This window comes from Scyliorhinus canicula, chromosome 18 (assembly GCF_902713615.1).
Source record: "Scyliorhinus canicula chromosome 18, sScyCan1.1, whole genome shotgun sequence".
In the NCBI taxonomy this organism is placed as follows: Eukaryota; Metazoa; Chordata; class Chondrichthyes; order Carcharhiniformes; family Scyliorhinidae; genus Scyliorhinus; species Scyliorhinus canicula.
This window is the reverse complement of record NC_052163.1, coordinates 48,047,348-48,064,151: the sequence shown is the minus strand read 5'-3', so window position 1 is coordinate 48,064,151 and position 16,804 is coordinate 48,047,348. Positions and strand designations below refer to the sequence as shown.

General features: G+C 49.3%; 1 protein-coding gene across 1 annotated transcript in view; it reads left to right on the top strand.

Annotated features, from left to right (window-relative positions):
- Positions 1 to 16,804, top strand: part of tbcd (tubulin folding cofactor D) — a 345,114-nt gene that overhangs the window by 270,070 nt on the left and 58,240 nt on the right. The window lies entirely within an intron of this gene.

Sequence of the window (16,804 nt, the reverse complement as noted above, 5' to 3'; positions counted from 1 at the left end):
CAAATAGCAGGAAAATGACAGATACAAAACCACCCTTATTGCTGAGATGGTAAAATATGAATAACTGTATTTAAATAAATAACAATAAATAACCTTTATTGTCACAAGTGGGATTACATTAACACTGCAGTGAAGTTACTGTGAAAAGCCCCTAGTCTCCACTTTCTGGGGCCTGTTCGGGTACACAGAGGGAGATTTCAGAATTCTCAGCTGGTACAGGAATTGAACCCGTGCTGCTGGTCTTGTTCTGCATCACAAACCAGCTGTCCAGCCCTATTTCTACATGATTGTGCTAGAGATAATTCTTTGATATCTTCCAAATATTTGGTCTTCGATTTTTCAATTGGCTTGACAACGGTCTTTAAAATTATGACGGTGTCCACTGAGGTCGATATAGATGCAGAGAAGATTTCCTCACTGGTTGGGCGTCCAAAACTAGGAACCATAAATATAAGACAGAGGGCTGGATTCTTCGGTCACGCCCATGCAAGATCGCCACGTGCGGGACGCGGCCCAGTAAAGGTCCATTAGCCTCTGGCGGGAATTTTTGGTCGCCATGTGGGCGTGGCCAGAGAATCCCACTCAAAAAATTAATAAATTCAGGAAGTATTTTAGGAGAAAATTAGTGAAAATGTGGAACCTGCTGCCACATGGAGCCGTTCAGGTGAATGTCAAAGATGCATTTAACGGGAAATTAGATCGGTAGATGAGGAAGATAGGAATAGAAAGATATATTGATAAGTCTGAGATGAAGTAAGGAAGGTCATTTGAGGCATGAATATTGGCATAGTCTTGTTGGGCTGAGTGAATTGTTTTTTTGCTGTATTTTTATAGACTAATTATAATCTAGGTTTCCCTGTGTTTACTACGGTTCCAAGTTTTGAATCATCTGCAGACTTTGGAATTGTGCTTTCTATCCCCAAGTCCAGACCATTAACCCAGAGCAAAAACAGTAGTGGTCCTCGTGCTGATCCCAAGGGAACAGCACAGTATACCTCCCTCAGATCTGCAAAACAGCCATTCACCACAACAATTTTCTATCCATTTGCCAGTATTTATTATCCAGCCCTAGATTCCCTTGAAAAGGTGGTGTTGAGTGGCCTTGTTGAACTGCTGAAGTCCATTGTGGTGTCGGTACTGTTAGGAAAATAAAGGTAATTTTAAGGGATTTATATTTGTAGAAATAAGGAATAGTTTTAAGTGAATTTAATTTAATGTTTCTGCTCCTGGAAGGGCGCTGTAGTTAGATTCATGCTGGAGAAAGATATTTGTATATTGGGGGGTAGGTTTCAAATCCAACTGGGATTCTATTGTGATAGAGAGAGCTATGGCATGAAAAATCAATAGGCCAACAGCGGTATGCAGGCGTTGCTTAGCCTTTTGTAAAACAAAAAGCTTTCCTTTGTTCTTAGGTTTTTTAAACCGAAAGCCAGAGCAGTTGCAAATAGACAGCCGGAGAGGAAAGATCTCTCAGCTTTGCTCAAGGCAAGAGAAGCTGTACAATGGAGTAATGTGCAAGAAAGCAAGCTCCAGAGAAACTGAAGGGTGGTTGTTTCTAGAAACCTGGAAAAAGAACATGATACTGTTCATGGGCACCACAGACAAAGTTGAGAAGGAATCGTCTGGTGAGAAATGAAAATGAAATGAAAATCGCTTATTGTCACGAGAAGGCTTCAAATGAAGTTACTGTGAAAAGCCCCTAGTCGCCACATTCCGGCGCCTGTTCGGGGAGGCTGTTACGGGAATCGAACCGTGCTGCTGGCCTGCTTGGTCTGCTTTCAAAGCCAGTGAAGTAGCCCTGTGCTAAACAGTGCCAGAAGCTAGGTTTCTAGAAGTTTCAAAAGTAATCCTAAAGTTTAGAATGTTTCACTATAGTCTGCAAAACAAATTTTAAAGTAATTGGGAAGACAGTATTGGCATTTAAGATGAAGAAATACTAAAAGGGGTAGGTGTAAATTCCTGGACTCGATTCGTTGGTAAACGTGGAGCAGAAGCTCTGTTCATAAGAGTCTTTTGGTAAATGTGGACTGGATTTCGGAATGCAAACTGCCAAGGGAAAGCATCACTATTAGAAGATTATAAAGTGTGGTTTTGCGAGTGGAGTTTTGAAACTCTAATATGGCAATTACATGGGGTATTCTGAGGAGAAATCCACAAACACTAACCTGGGTTCAGAGTGAAGTATGTGTCTGACCACAGCCAATCTGTGCTTTTTAAAAAAAGAGCTTTGTGTGTGCCAATGAGACCATTGTCGCTACAAATATACTTTGTCATTTTAAAATCTGTGTATTTGTTAAGCTAAGGGTTGAATAAGATAGTATTGTATTATAATCCAATTTTTCCATGTTTAATAAATGTTTTTTCTTGTGTTAAAACTAATTAGCGTGCAGGCGGGGGAAGGGTAAGCTCAAAGGCTTCAAACTGACTTGATGGCCTTTATTAAAGCTGAATACCAGCAGCTGAGTTGCAAAAAGATCTCGCAAAGGCCAATTAAGAAGCGGTAATGAGACTTCCGGTCGCGGCATGGAGGAGTAGGCCGCGCATTCGGCAGCTCCCGTCTGGAACAGACTCTCGGACCTTTTTTCAGGAGTTTTCACGGACTTTTTGGGGCAGATTGGTGAAGCGAACACTGCCAAAAGGATTCCCTCTCTGTTGTATGGATAGCTGGACCAGGAGTGGCCGGGTGAAGCGTTTAAGACCCAACAGAGAGAAACGTGCGGAGCGGGTGCCGAGGCACGGCATGGCAGCCGGTATAGACCAGGGTGGATGGGCACAGTGGTCACAGGAGCAACAGGAGTTCCCTTGGGGCTGCTTTGCTGATCTTAAAAAGGGCATGCTGGCCCCAATGAAGGCATCAATAGACCAAATGATCGCAACTCAGGCGACATAAGGGAAAGCAATTAAGAAGATGGAGAAAAAGCTATCTGACCATGAGGATGAGTTGCTCGTATTGACCCTTAAGGTGGAGGCTCAGGATGACCTCCGCAAGAAGTGGCAGGAGAGGCTGGAGGACCTAGACAACAGGTCCAGGAGACAGAACTTGAGAATTGTGGGCCTGCCCGAAGGTGTGGAGGGGTTGGATGCGGGAGCATTTGTGCCCAAGGCGCTGGAGACGCTGATAGGGACGGGGGTATTCCCTCAACCCCCAGAGCTGGCCGGGGCGCACAGAGCTCTCGCAAGGAAGCCCAAGGCGAATGAGCTGCCGAGGGCCATGGTGGTGCGAGTTCATCGCTTCTCGGACAAGGAACTTGTCTTGCGGTGGGCAAAAAAAGAACAGAGCAGCAGGTGGAAGAACAGTGTGATATGCATCTACCAGGACCTGGGTGCGGAGCTGGCCAAGAGGCGTGCTGGATTCAACCTGGTGAAGGTGGCCCTCTTCAGCAAGGGGTTGAAATTTGGGTGCTACACCTCACGGGGCAATGTTGGTGTCTTCTGTTTATTTTTCGTTTTGTATTACTGTTTACTCGCTGGGGCTGGAGAGGTAGTTTAATTGTTTTATTCATGTGGGGAGAGGGGTCCAGATAATGAGGCGACACTCTGATCGGCGCCAGGGCCAGGAGCTGCCAGGGTCAGCATGGGTGAGCTGACTCTCGGGAGCGTAGTGGGGGGTGAGCAAACTCAGCTGGTGCTTAGCAGGGGGTTTTGGGTTATGGGGCTGTTGGCGGGGGGGGGGGGGGTTGGGGGGATGCTGCTTTGCTGACAGTGGAGGTATAAATATTGGGCTACCAATTGAGGGGCGGGGGCGGTGGCTCCCTGTGAGGGCGCTCGAGGAAGCGAAGGGTGCGGGCTCGAGGTTGGCCAAGAAAGGGCGATGGCTAATCGGCGGCTGGGGGGGGGGGGGGGGGGGGGGGGGGGGATTAGCCCCCCGTCCAGGCTGATCACGTGGAATGTGAGGGGTTTGAATGGGCCGGTCAAAAGAGCGCGCGTGTTCGCACATCTAAAGGGGTTAAAGGCAATGTAGCAATACTTCAGGAGACACATTTAAAGCTCGCAGATCATACGAGATTAAGAAAGGGATGGGTAGGCCAGGTATTCCATTCAGGACTGGATTCGAAGACCAGGGGGGTAGCAATTCTGATCAGTAAGGATGTGGCATTCGAGGCTGGGAAAAGTGTGGCAGATAAGGGGAAGCAGGTATATAATGGTGAGTGAAAAGTGGGAGGGGGTCCGGGCGGTGTTTGTGAATGTCTATGCTCCGATTTGGGATGATGTGGAATTTATGAGACGAATGCTAGGCAAAATCCCGGACTTAGAGTCACACAACCTGATCATGGGGGGAGACTTTAACACAGCCATTGACCCCGAGCTGGACGGTCGAAGTCCAGGACAGGGAAGCGACTGGAAGTGGCTAAGGAACTGAAGGGTTTTATGGAGCAGATGGTGGGTGGATCCTGGAGGTTCGCGCAGCCGAGAGCGAAGGAGTTCTCTTTTTTTTCTCCCACGCTCGTAAGGTTTATTCCCGCATAGACTTTTCTTGAGCAGGGCGTTAATCCCAAAGGTGATGGGGACAGATTATTCAACAATCACAGTCTCGGACCATGCCCCGCACTGGGTGGACCTGTGGCTTAGTGAGGAGAGAGGGCAGCGCCCTTTCTGGACACTGCATGTGGGGCTGCTGGCGGACAAAGAGGTTTGCTGGCGGACAAAGAGGTTTGCGGGCGGATTAGCAGGAACATCCAGGATTACCTGGAAACAAACGATACGGGTGAGGTAGCAGATGTCTGGGAGGCTCTGAAGGCAGTTGTCACTGGGGAGCTCATCTCAATTCGATCCATAGGGAAAAGAGAGAAAGAGCGGAGAGGGAGAGACTGGTGGAGGAGATACTCCGAGAGGACATGAGATACGCGGAGGCCCCCAAGGCGGGGCCACTGAGGGAGCGGCGGAGTCTGCAGACGGAGATTGAACTGCTGACCACAGGGAAAGCGGTAGCACAGCTGAGGAAGGCAAGGGTTCAGTCTATGAGCACGGGTAGAAAGTGAGTAGAATGCTGGCACAGCAACTGCGAAAGAGGGAGGCGGCCAGGGAAATCGGGGGAGTAAAGAATCAGGAGGGTAACATGGCCTTCGATCCAGGGGGGGTGAACGGAGTCTTAAAGGAGTTCTATAGTAAACTATACGAGTCGGAGCCTCTGACGGGAGCGGAAGGGATGAGGCAATTTTTGGACCAGTTGAGGTATCCAAAGGTGGAAGAGGACCTGATGGAGGGGCAGGGGGCCCCGGTTGAATTGGAGGAGGTTGTCAAGGGTATGGAAGCTTAATGTCAGTGTCTATATGCGCAATCTTCCTGGAGATCCTCTCCACTTTGAGCCGGCAGTTTGCGGTGTCGATGGTAGCCATGATGTGGAGATGCCGGCGTTGGACTGGGATGAGCACAGTAAGAAGTCTTACAACACCAGGTTAAAGTCCAACAGGTTTGATTCAAACACGAGCTTTAGGAGCGCAGCTCCTTCCTCAGGTGAATCTAAGGAAGGAGCTGCGCTCCGAAAGCTCATGTTTGAATCAAACCTGTTGGACTTTAACCTGGTGTTGTAAGACTTCTTACTGTGCTCACCCCAGTCCAACGCCGGCATCTCCACATCAAGGGTATGGAAGGCATGCAATCAGGTACAGCCCCGGGGCCGGACGGTTACCAGGTAGAATTCTATAAGAAATTTTCCAAAATATTGAGCCCACTCTTGATGAGGACCTTCAATGAGGCTAGAGAGAAAGGAACCCTCCCCCCAACAATGTCACAGGCCTTGATCTCACTCATTCTTAAACGAGGTAAGGACCCGGAACATTGCGGGTCATACAGGCCGATTTCGCTTTTAAACGTGGATGCCAAATTGCTAGCTAAGATTCTGGCCACAGGAATTAAGGATTGCGTCCCAGGGTGATAGAGGAAGACTCGACTGGGTTTGTTGAAGGCAGACAACTCGATACTAATGTCTGGAGACTTTTGAATGTTATTATGATGCCCTCAGAGGGAGGGGAGGCGGAGGTGGTAACAGCGATGGACGCAGAGAAAGCCTTTGACCAGGTGGAGTGGGAGTGCCTGTGGGAAACGCTGGGGAGGTTTGGGTTTGGTGAAGGCATTATTGGCTGGGTTAAATTGTTGTACCAGGCGCCTGTAGCATGTGTATGTACAAATCGGCTGAGGCCGGGGTACTTTGAGCTTCATTGGGGAACGAGGCAGGGGTGTCCCCTCTCCCTTTTACTATTTGCCCTAGCTGTAGAAGCTCTAGCTATGGTGTTGAGAGCCTCGAGGAACTGGTGGGGTCTGGTTCAGGGGGGTGGTGGAACATCGGGTCTCGCTATACGCGGATGATTTGCTCCTGTACATTTCGGATCCTGTGGAGGGGATGGGGAGGTTCTGCCGATCCTGAGGGATTTTGGTAGTTTGTCAGGGTACAAACTGCAGTGATGCCTCGGGATTGAGATGATGACCTCCAACAACTGCCTCCTTTTGTGTCTTAATTGTGGGATTGTCAGGTGGATGTACCTTTAAGAAATGAGTGTTTATCAAATAGCTGCAGTGATGTCAGTGTGTGTGTGGAGCTGGGCTGTCTGTCTTTCACTTTGGTTTTGAGCTGGCATGTGCAGTGTGTTTTTCGGTTTTGGTTTCAGAATCGGAGAGCTGCATTCAACGCAAGCAGCTGTATAATGATCTCTCTCTACAAGCTGAATGTCTGCTTATCAGTGATGATTTCAAAGTAATACCTGTTTCTGTAGAGCATTTAAATCTGCTGTCTATTTTTAAAAAGGATTTAACTTATGGATGTTGTTTGGGACATTATTAAGGGTTACCTATAGAATATTGTATTTGGGAAAGTATCAGGATTGGTAGTTCATAAACTGCTTACTGTGTGTTTGTAAAATGTTAACTGGATTCATAGAATGCTTTGTTTTAAACATACTTGAGCTCTCTGTTGCATCACGCCTGTAAAGTGGGCACTTGTGCTCCCCATAACCAAAATCTATTTTAAGTTGTGGGTCAGGTGAACTCCATGATATACTTTGGTGTTCTGTAAACTCTGGCCCATAGTAGGATCACTTAGCTCTGTCTTTCGCAGGCTGCTTCTACTCTGGCATGCAAGTAGTCCTGTGTCATAGCTTTGCCACGTTGACACCTCCATTTTAGGTCTTCTACTTGCATGCATACTCTTTATTGAACCAGGATTGATCCTTCAGCATGATGGTATTGGCAGAGTGGGGAATATGCAGACCATAAGATTACAGACTGTGGTTGAATATAATTCTGCTGCTGCTGATGGCCCACAGGGGCTCAGGGTTGCCCGGTTTTGAGGTGCTAGATGTGTTCAATATCTATCCCATTTAGCACCAGACAACATGAGGGAGGGCATCCATAATGTGAAGATGGGACTTTGTCTCCAGAAGGACTGTGTGGTGGTCACACCTACCAATATTGCCATTGAGATGTATTTGCGACAGGTAGATTGGTGAGAAAGAGCACAAGTATGTTTTTGCCTTATTGGTTTCTTCACCATCCAATAAAGACCCAGATTAAAGCTATGTCTTTTAGAACTGGGCCCGCACGGTCAGTAGTGGTACTGTCGAGCCACTCTTGGTGATGAGCATTGAAATCCCTACCCAGAATATATCCTGTGCTTTTTCCACCCTCCATGCTTCTTCCAATTGATGTTCAACGCAGAAGAATCCTGATTCATTAACTGAGTTGGGAGCCTTAGGTGGTAATCAGCAGTAGATTTCTTTGTCCATTTTCAGCCTGATGCACAAGACTGCATCAGATCTGGAATCAATGTTGAGGAACCCCAGGGAACCTCCCTCTATTAAACCACTGTACCGCTTATCTCTGGTGGGTCTATCCTACCTGTGGGACAGGATATATCCAGCCATGGCAATGGAGGTATCTGGGACATTGTCTGCAAGGCATGATTTTGTGAGTCAGACTGTTGGTTGACTAGTATGTGGGGCAGCACTTCCACTTTTAGCACAAGTCCGACTTTGAGCACAAGTCCTGAGATATTGATAAGGAGGGCTTTTGCAAGGTTGACAAGGCAGGATGTGTCATTGGCATTTCTGGTGTTGGGTTAATGCCGGTGGTCTGTTCGGTTTCATTCCTTTTTCACTTTCCTGTTATGGCATGATACAACTGAGGCTCTTGTTGGGTCATTTCAAAGGGCAGTTGGGTGTAAATTGGGGAGAAAATGCGAAAAAGGAGAATAAAGAAATATTTTTAAAAAAAAATAATCACCCACATTGCTTTGGACTAGGGGTCACATGTCGGCCAGATCAGGTAAGGATGGCAGATTTCTTCCCCTAAAGGGGGGTTTTCTGTGACAATTGACAATGATTCCTTGTTCACCATTACTGAGATAAGCTTTTAGTTCCAGATTTATTTATTTTTTTAATTTATTTTTTTAACAGACAATTTTATTTAGGTATTTTTGGCATTGTAAACAGTAACAATATGCATTAATGTGCAGATACCAATTACAAAAAACATTGTGCAAATAACAGTACCACTCTCGCAAATAGACCCGCCTATTCTTCCCCCCTACTCTACACTATTCTACCCCCCCCCCCTGCTGACGATTAGTTCCCCACGAAGAAGTCGATGAATGGTTGCCACCTCCGGGCGAACCCCGATAGTGATCCCCATAAGGCGAACTTGATTTCTTTCCAAGCCGAGAAAGCTTGCCATGTCCAACAGCCATACTTCGGTCTTTGGGGGCTTTGAGTCCCTCCAGGCCACCAGTATTTGTCGCCGGGCTGTCAGGGATGCAAAGGCCACAACGTCGGCCTCTATCCCCTCCTGTACTCCTGGGTCTTTCGACACCCCAAAAATCGCCACCTCTGGACTCTTCGCCACCCTTGTTTTCAGTACCCGGGATATGACGTCCGCAAATCCCTGCCAGTATCCCCTGAGTTTTGGACATGCCCAGAACATGTGGACATGGTTCGCTGGTCCTCCCCCATATCTAGCACACTTGTCCTCCAGCCCAAAGAATTTGCTCATCCGGGCCACCGTCATGTGGGCCCGGTGAACCACCTTGAACTGAATCAGACCGAGCCTGGCACATGTTGCGGTTGTATTTACCCTCCTCAGAGAGTCTGCCCATACGCCTCCCTCCAACTCCCCACCAAACTCCTCCTCCCACTTAAGTTTCAGTTCCTCGGTCCCTGTGTCCTCCGCTCCCATAAGCTCCTTATAAATATCTGAGACACTCCCCTCTCCTACCTCACTCCTGGAAATTGCCCTGTCCTGGATCCCCCTTGGTGGAAGGCGTGGAAAGGACGGGACCTGTCTACGTACGAAATCCCGCACCTGCAAGTACCGAAAGTCATTCCCCCTCGCCAGCCCGAACTTCTCCTCCAGCGCCCTCATGTTCGCGAAGCTCCCTTCCAGGAACAAGTCGCCCATCCTTCCCACCCCCACCCTCCGCCACGCTCGAAACCCGCCATCCATCTTCCCCGGGACAAATTGGTGGTTGTCACATATTGGGGACCAGACCGACGCTCCCACTTCCCCCGCATGCCTCCTCCATTGGCCCCAGATCCGCAAAGCCGCCACCACTACAGGGCTGGTGGAGTACCTGGCTGGCGGGAACGGCAGGGGAGCCGTGACCAGGGATGTCAAACTGGTGCCCCTGCACGAAGCAGCCTCCACCCGCTCCCAAACCGACCCCGTACCCACCATCCATTTCCTTATCATGGCTATGTTAGCCGCTCAGTAGTAGTTGCTGAGGTTCGGCAAAGCGAGCCCCCCCTCGCTACGGTTCCGTTCCAGCATCCCCCTCTTTACCCGCGGGGACTTCCCCGCCCAAACAAATCCCAGGATGATTTTATTGATTCTTTTAAAGAACTACCGAATGAAAATAGGGAGACACTGAAAAATAAACAGGAATCTCGGGAGGATCGTCATCTTCACCGTCTGTACTCTCCCTGCTAGTGACAGCGGGAGTGCATCCCACCTCCGAAACTCACTCCTCATTTGCTCCACCAGCCTGGACAAGTTCAACCTATGCATCTTACCCTAGTCGCGTGCCACTTGTATCCCTAGATACTTAAAACTTTCCCCAACCAGCCTAAATGGTAGCTCCCTCAGCCTATTCTCCTGACCCCTCGCCTGCACCACAAACATCTCACTTTTTGCCATGTTCAACTTGTAGCCCTAAAACCGGCCAAACTCCCCTCGGATTTCCATAATCCCGTCCATCCCTGCCGCTAGATCGGACACATACAAAGGCAGGTCGTCCACATAGAGCGAGACCTTGTGTTCTTTCCCGCCCCCTGACCATTCCCTTCCATCCCCTTGCCGCTCTCGGAGCAATTGCCAGCGGTTCTATGGCCAACGCAAACAGCAGTGGAGAGAGGGGGCATCCCTGTCTTGTCCCGCGGTGTAGTCTAAAATACTCAGATGTCGTCCTGTTCGTCCTTACACTAGCCTCTGGGGCCTCATATAACAGTTTAACCCAGTCCACACAGCCCTCTCCAAACCCAAACCTTCCCAGCGCCTCCCATAAATAGTCCCACTCCACCCGGTCAAAAGCCTTTTCGGCATCCATTGCCAGCACTACCTCCACCTCTCTGCCCTCCGGGAGCATCATAATCACATTGAGTAGCCTTCTTAGATTGGCGACCAGCTGCCTGCCCTTAACAAACCCCGTTTGGTCCTCAGTCTTCGATTCTGGATGCCAGGATCTTGGCCAGCAGTTTAGCGTCTACATTAATCAGGGAGATTGGCCTATTGGACCCACAGACCTCCAGATCCTTATCCCGTTTTAATATCAGCGAGATGGTGGCTTGCGACATCGCCGGGGGTAACACCCCATTGTCCCTCGCCTCGTTAAACACCCTAACCAGCACCGGCCCCAGTATACTCGCAAACCTTTTGTAGAACTCCACTGGATACCCATCCAGCCCCGGGGCTTTACCCAACTGCATGGCCTTCAGGCCCCCCATTACTTCTTCAGCTCTAATCGGGGCCCCCAAGCCCCTTTACCATCCCCCTGCCCACCTTTGGGAATGTCAGCCCATCTAAGAAGCGCCTCATGCCCTCCGGCCCCGTGGGGGGTTCCGAGGTATACAGCTTACTGTAAAAATCCCTGAATACCCTGTTCAGTCCTGCTGGGTCTCCTACCCGGTTCCCTGCCCCGTCCACTACTGCCCCTATCTCCCTGGCCGCCTCCCTCTTCCTAAGTTGCTGCACAAGCATTCTGCTGGCTTTCTCCCCATACGCGTACACCGAGCCCCTGGCCTTTCCGAGTTGCTCTACGGCCTTCCCAGTGGATAGCGCTCCCAGCTCCGCCTGCAGTCTCCGTCGTTCCCTAAGTAGCTCTGCCCTCGGGGAGTCCGCATATTCCCTATCCGTCCGTGTCATCTCCTGCACCAGTCTGTCCATCTCTACCCTATCCGTTCTGTCCCTATGGGCTCGGATTGAGATCAGTTCCCCTCTCACCACCGCCTTCAGCGGCTCCCAGAGCACCGCTGCTGAGACTTCCCCTGTATTGTTGACCTACAGGTAGTCCTGCATGCATTTCCCCACTCTCTCACACACCCTCTCCTCTGCCAACAATCCCACCTCGAACCTCCATTGTGGGCGCTGATAACTTTCTTTGCCGACCAGCAGGTCGATCCAATGTGGAGCATGGTCCGAAATAGTGATCGCTGAGTATTCAGTATCCCTCACCCCCTCCAAAAAGTCCCTACTCATAATAAAGAAGTCAATACGAGAATAAACCTTGTGAACATGTGAATAGAACGAGAACTCCTTCCCCGTCGGCCGGCTGATTCTCCAGGGGTCCACCCCCCCCCACCCATTTGTTCCATGAACCCTCTCAGTTCTCTTGCAATTGCCGGGACCCTGCCCGTTCTGGAGCACGACCGGTCGGGGTCGAGGACTGTATTAAAGTCCCCACCCATAATCAACTTGTGCGAATCCAAGTCGGGGATTTTCCTCAGCAGCCTTTTGATGAAATCTAAATCATTCCAGTTTGGAGCGTAAACATTCACTAGGACCACCTTCACCCCCTCAAGCTTGCCCCGAACCATAGGAAATCTACCACCCCCATCCGCAACTGTGCTGTCCGCCTCAAACTTAACCCGTTTGTTAATCATGATCGCGACCCCTCTGGTCTTGGTGTCAAACCCTGAATGGAAGACCTGGCTAACCCAGCCCTTCCGTAATCTAATCTGGTCCGCCACTTTCAGATGTGTCTCCTGCAGTAACATTACATCCGCCTTCAGAGCCCGTAAGTGCGCGAACACACATGTCCTCTTGACCGGCCCGTTTAATCCTCTATCATTCCAGATGATCAGCATGGCTGGAGGGCAACCTGCCCCCTCCCCCACGCCGATCAGCCATCCCCCTTCTTGGGTCCACCCCCTGCCCGTGCCGCGCCTCCCCTGGTCCGCCTCTTGGCAGCTCCCACCCCCGACCTCTTCCCTGTAACCTGGTTCAGTTCCCTCCCTCGTCAGCAGATCATCCCCCCCCCCCCCCCCCCCCCCAACAACAACCCCTTGTAACCTAACCCCTGCCATATACTGGCTGTATACACACCCCACACCTCGCTCCCGTTGACTAGCTCAAAGCAGCTAGCCTGGTGGCTCTCAACTCCGGCGCCACCATGTCTCACACCTATTGTCCCCCCGCTCCCCCCGTCCATCAACACCACCTCCCCAGAACAGCCCTGTTCGAGCAATCGCTCTGGGACCAAGACAGAGAGAAAACAAACAAAGAACAAAGCAGCATTCCCAGAAGAGCAAAAAAAAAGCAAAGAGAACCCGAACAGCCCCCCAGCACCCAGCAACTTAAACTTAAACTTTAACTATCACTTTGGCTTTAACTTTAAAACTTTCAAACAGGCATACACAAACACAAGAACACCCCCAATTTCAAATAAAAGAGCATGCCGAACGACATCGCTGACATGAAAGGCAATCTGTGAACAACTGCAGACATCCCTTAGTACACTCTAACTTGAGTCCATGGGCCCTCAGTTCGGCACCAGTCCATGCCCCTTAGCGAAATCTATCGCTTCCTCCGGGTCGTCAAAATAATGTTGCTGTTCCCGGTATGTGACCCAAAGCCACGCCGGGAAGAATAGCCCAAACTTGACCTTCTTTTTAAACAGAATCTCTTTAATTTGTCTGTAGGCTGCCCTCCTTCTGGCCACCTCCTGGCTCAGATCCTGGTAGATGCGCAGGACACTGTTGTTCCATGAGCAGCTCCTCGTGCTCTTGGCCCACTGTAGAACCCGCTCCTTGTCCACGAACCTATGGAGCCTGACCACCATCGCCCGGGCCCCCCCCCCCCCCCCCTCGTGGCTGCCTCGCCTGCACTGCCCTATCCAGCTCCAACGGATGCGGGAAGAAATCATCCCCCACCAGCTTCTGCAGCATGTCTGCCACATATGCCGTGGCATCCACTCCCTCGGCCCCCTCCGGGAGCCCAATGATTCTCAGATTCTGCCGGCGAGACCTGTTTTCCAGGTCCTCCAGCTTGTCCATCAGCCTTGCTTGCTGCTCCTTCAACTTACTAATTTCCACGTCCGCTACCGTTTGGAAATCCGCCTGCTCTTCCACTGTCTTCGCCAGTGCCTGGATCTTCTTATCCTGAGCATCCAGCCTCTGGTCAAGTCTCTCCACCGCTTTCTGGAGCGGTTCCAAATTATCCTACTTCAGTGCTGCGAAGCTCTCTTTCATGACCTGCAGCATGTTGTTCAATGCTGCCTGGACCATCCTTTCCGTGGTCCGTTCATCGGCCATCTTTCGTCCCACTTGAGCTTCCACACCACCTTTGTTCAGCCCCTTCTTCGCCTGTTTTCGCTCCCTTCTGCTCCTTAAGTCCACTCTGTATGGATTCAGATCTAGAGTGCTATTGCTTTTCGCTCCAGCGCTCAAAAGTTCAAAAAAGTCAGGGAAAAAGGTCTTAAAGTCATTCCGGAGCGAGAGCCACTAAATGTGCGACTTACTCCCTCATAGCCACCACCGGAAGTCCCTAGTTCCAGATTTATAAATTGAATTTAAACTCCTCCAGCTGCCATGGTAGGATTTGAACCTGTGTCTTCAGAGCATTCTCCTGAGCCTCTGGATTCCTCTTTAGGCGTCAATCATTACCACAATGCCGCTGCCTTCCTCAAAAATGTAAATTGCGAAAGCTGAATTGTTTTCTTTAGTTTGTTTACGTAGGTTTATCTGCATTTGTTATTTTCTTTGAATTGTGTCTTTCTCTCATAATTCTGTGGGCGTAAAAATGAATTTACTAGAATTAACAGGTTAGAAAGATAGCTTGGTAAACCAGTTTTCAATCGCTATTAGGAAGGCTAACTACATGTTTACTGCTTCCCTTGGTGAGGACAAGTAGGTGATACTCTGGTTTCTAATTTAATTTAGTATAGATGGGGTCGAAGTACATTCTCAAGAAAAATGCACCCAAAAGGATTTTAAAGAATAAAAGTTTTCCAGGGCAGCACGGTAGCGCAGTGGTTAGCACTGCTGCCAACAGCGCTGAGGACCCAGGTTCAACCCCGACCCCGGGTCACTGTCTGTGTTGAGTTTGCACATTCTCCCTGTCCTGTGTGGGTTTCACCCCCACAACCCAAAGATGTGCTGAGAGGTGGACACTGAATTGCTCCTTAATTGGAAAAAAATAATAGGGTACTCTAAATTTATTTTTAAAAAAGAAAAAAAAGAATAAAAAATGCTCTTAGAACAGCATTCCCTCCAAAATTATGGAGGATCAAAGGGGCCTTGGTGTGCATGTACAGTGGCCCCTTAGGTGGCAGGGCAGGTGAATAAAGTGGTTAAGAAGACATATGGTATACTTGCCTTTATTAGTCAAGGCATAGAGGTTAAGAGCAGGGAAGCAATGCTGGAACTGTAGAAAATGCTAGTTAGGCCACAGCTGGAGTATTGGGTACTGTTCTGAAATCCATGTGAGAGCAGGCATGTGATAGCACTAGAAAGTGCAGAGGAGATTTACCAGGATGTTGCCTGTGCTGGAGAGTTTTAGTTACGAAAAGAGATTGGATAGACTTGGATTATTTTCTTTGGAGCAGAGGAGCCTGAAGGTGGACATAATTGAGATGTATAAAATTATGAGGGGCATAGATAGAGTAGACAGGAAGAAACCTTTCCCCTTGATGGAGGGATCAATGGCCGGAGGGCATTGATTTAAGGTCGGAGCAGGAGGTTTAGAAGGGATGTGCGGAAAAATGTTGTCACCCAGAGGGTGGGTGGAGTCTGGAACACACTGCCTGAAAGGGTTGTGAAGGCAGACACCCTCATAACATTTAAGAAATATTTAGATGTACACTTGCGATGCCACAGCATAAAAGGCTATGGACCAAGTTCTGTAAAATGGGATTAGAATACTTTGGTGGTTGTTTTTTTTCCCGGTGTAGACAGAATGGGCTGAAGGGCTTTTCTGTGCTGTCGACCTCCGAGTCTAATAATTCTGGTGTCTTCAAAATTCGTATCCTCTTTTTACCTGATCTTGCACACTTTTATTTTGTCTAATACGTGTTTAATAAGGACACAGGGAGTCCACACCGAGTAAAATAAAGAAAATCAGTTTTTATTCACAGCACAATATGTACACAGCCCAATAGATCCCGATCGGGTTCCTCTCTGGTCAGTGCTTTACTGGCCGACCTTTTATACAGAGGTTAATAGCGAAGGAGCTTGTGTTCCAAAAGAGTCACGGGGAAAGAAAATCATTCACACCCAGTAGGCCTCGTGCAGGCTCTTACATTTCTCACCCCCTCCACCCCAATGTCAGAAGACCCCCTTGACGACCGATGAGAAGGAGGAGCAGCCATAGGACGTTGGATTCTTTTCAGCCCCGACAATTGGTCATTGAGCTGCGCCCCGTGTGGCCCCTATGAGCTGCAGAGGATGAGCTGCAGCTCATCCTCTGCCTCTTTGGGTCATCCAGATGCAAGTTCTGCCCCGGAGCTGACGCCTACCTCGGCCAGGGCACCTGGAGCACTAGCTTTCTTGCTGCCGGCCTGCATGTTGCACACTGGCTGGAATCGCATTCAGCCGAGACCAGTAATGTTGCACGCCTCGGTGGCCGGCCGTTCGCCCTGAAGCCAGAGTCTCTGCAGCATTTGGGCCAAACTGCAGGGATACCATGTGAGGGTTGACACCCCAAAACGTTCACCTCCATCCTTTGTATCTCTTGGACGCTGCGTTCTGCACTTTCCCAGGACAAGAAGATCTGCGGTGCCCGCTGAAAGGTCAGGGAGATTTCTCCCAAAAGTCTGTCCTGTGTTTCCATATTGTTTATACCGCAGACCAAACGATCGGATAGCATATATCAGACAAAACAGTTCCATTCTCACAAAACCCGACTATCTTCTGTAGCTGTGATACAAACTCGGTGATCGACTCATTGGGGGACCTCTCCTTTGTATTAAACTGATATCTTTGAATGATTACCGTCGGGGTACGGTTACGTTTTCTACCATGAGTTGGTTGAACGTTTGTGCATCTGACGCTGCCGGGTATGTGAGACTCCGAATCACCTCAAATGTATGCGCTCTGTAGGCTATCAACAGTATGACTATATAGCACTTTCTCTGTGTTGTTGTAGACCCAGAAGAAGTAACGCATCCTGGTTTCTGTCTTCAACACCAGCTTCAAATGCATCTAACCGCCCAAACAGAGACATAGCGAATCAAGTAAATCCAAACCTCGGTCCAGACAATCGGGGAGGTGGCTCAGTTGAGTAGGCTGCAGCGTCAACAGCAAGCCAGTTTACTCTGAGTTGTCAGTTTAATAAGGACATGGGGAGTCCCCACTCAGTAAAATAAAGAAAATAGTTTTATATTCATAGC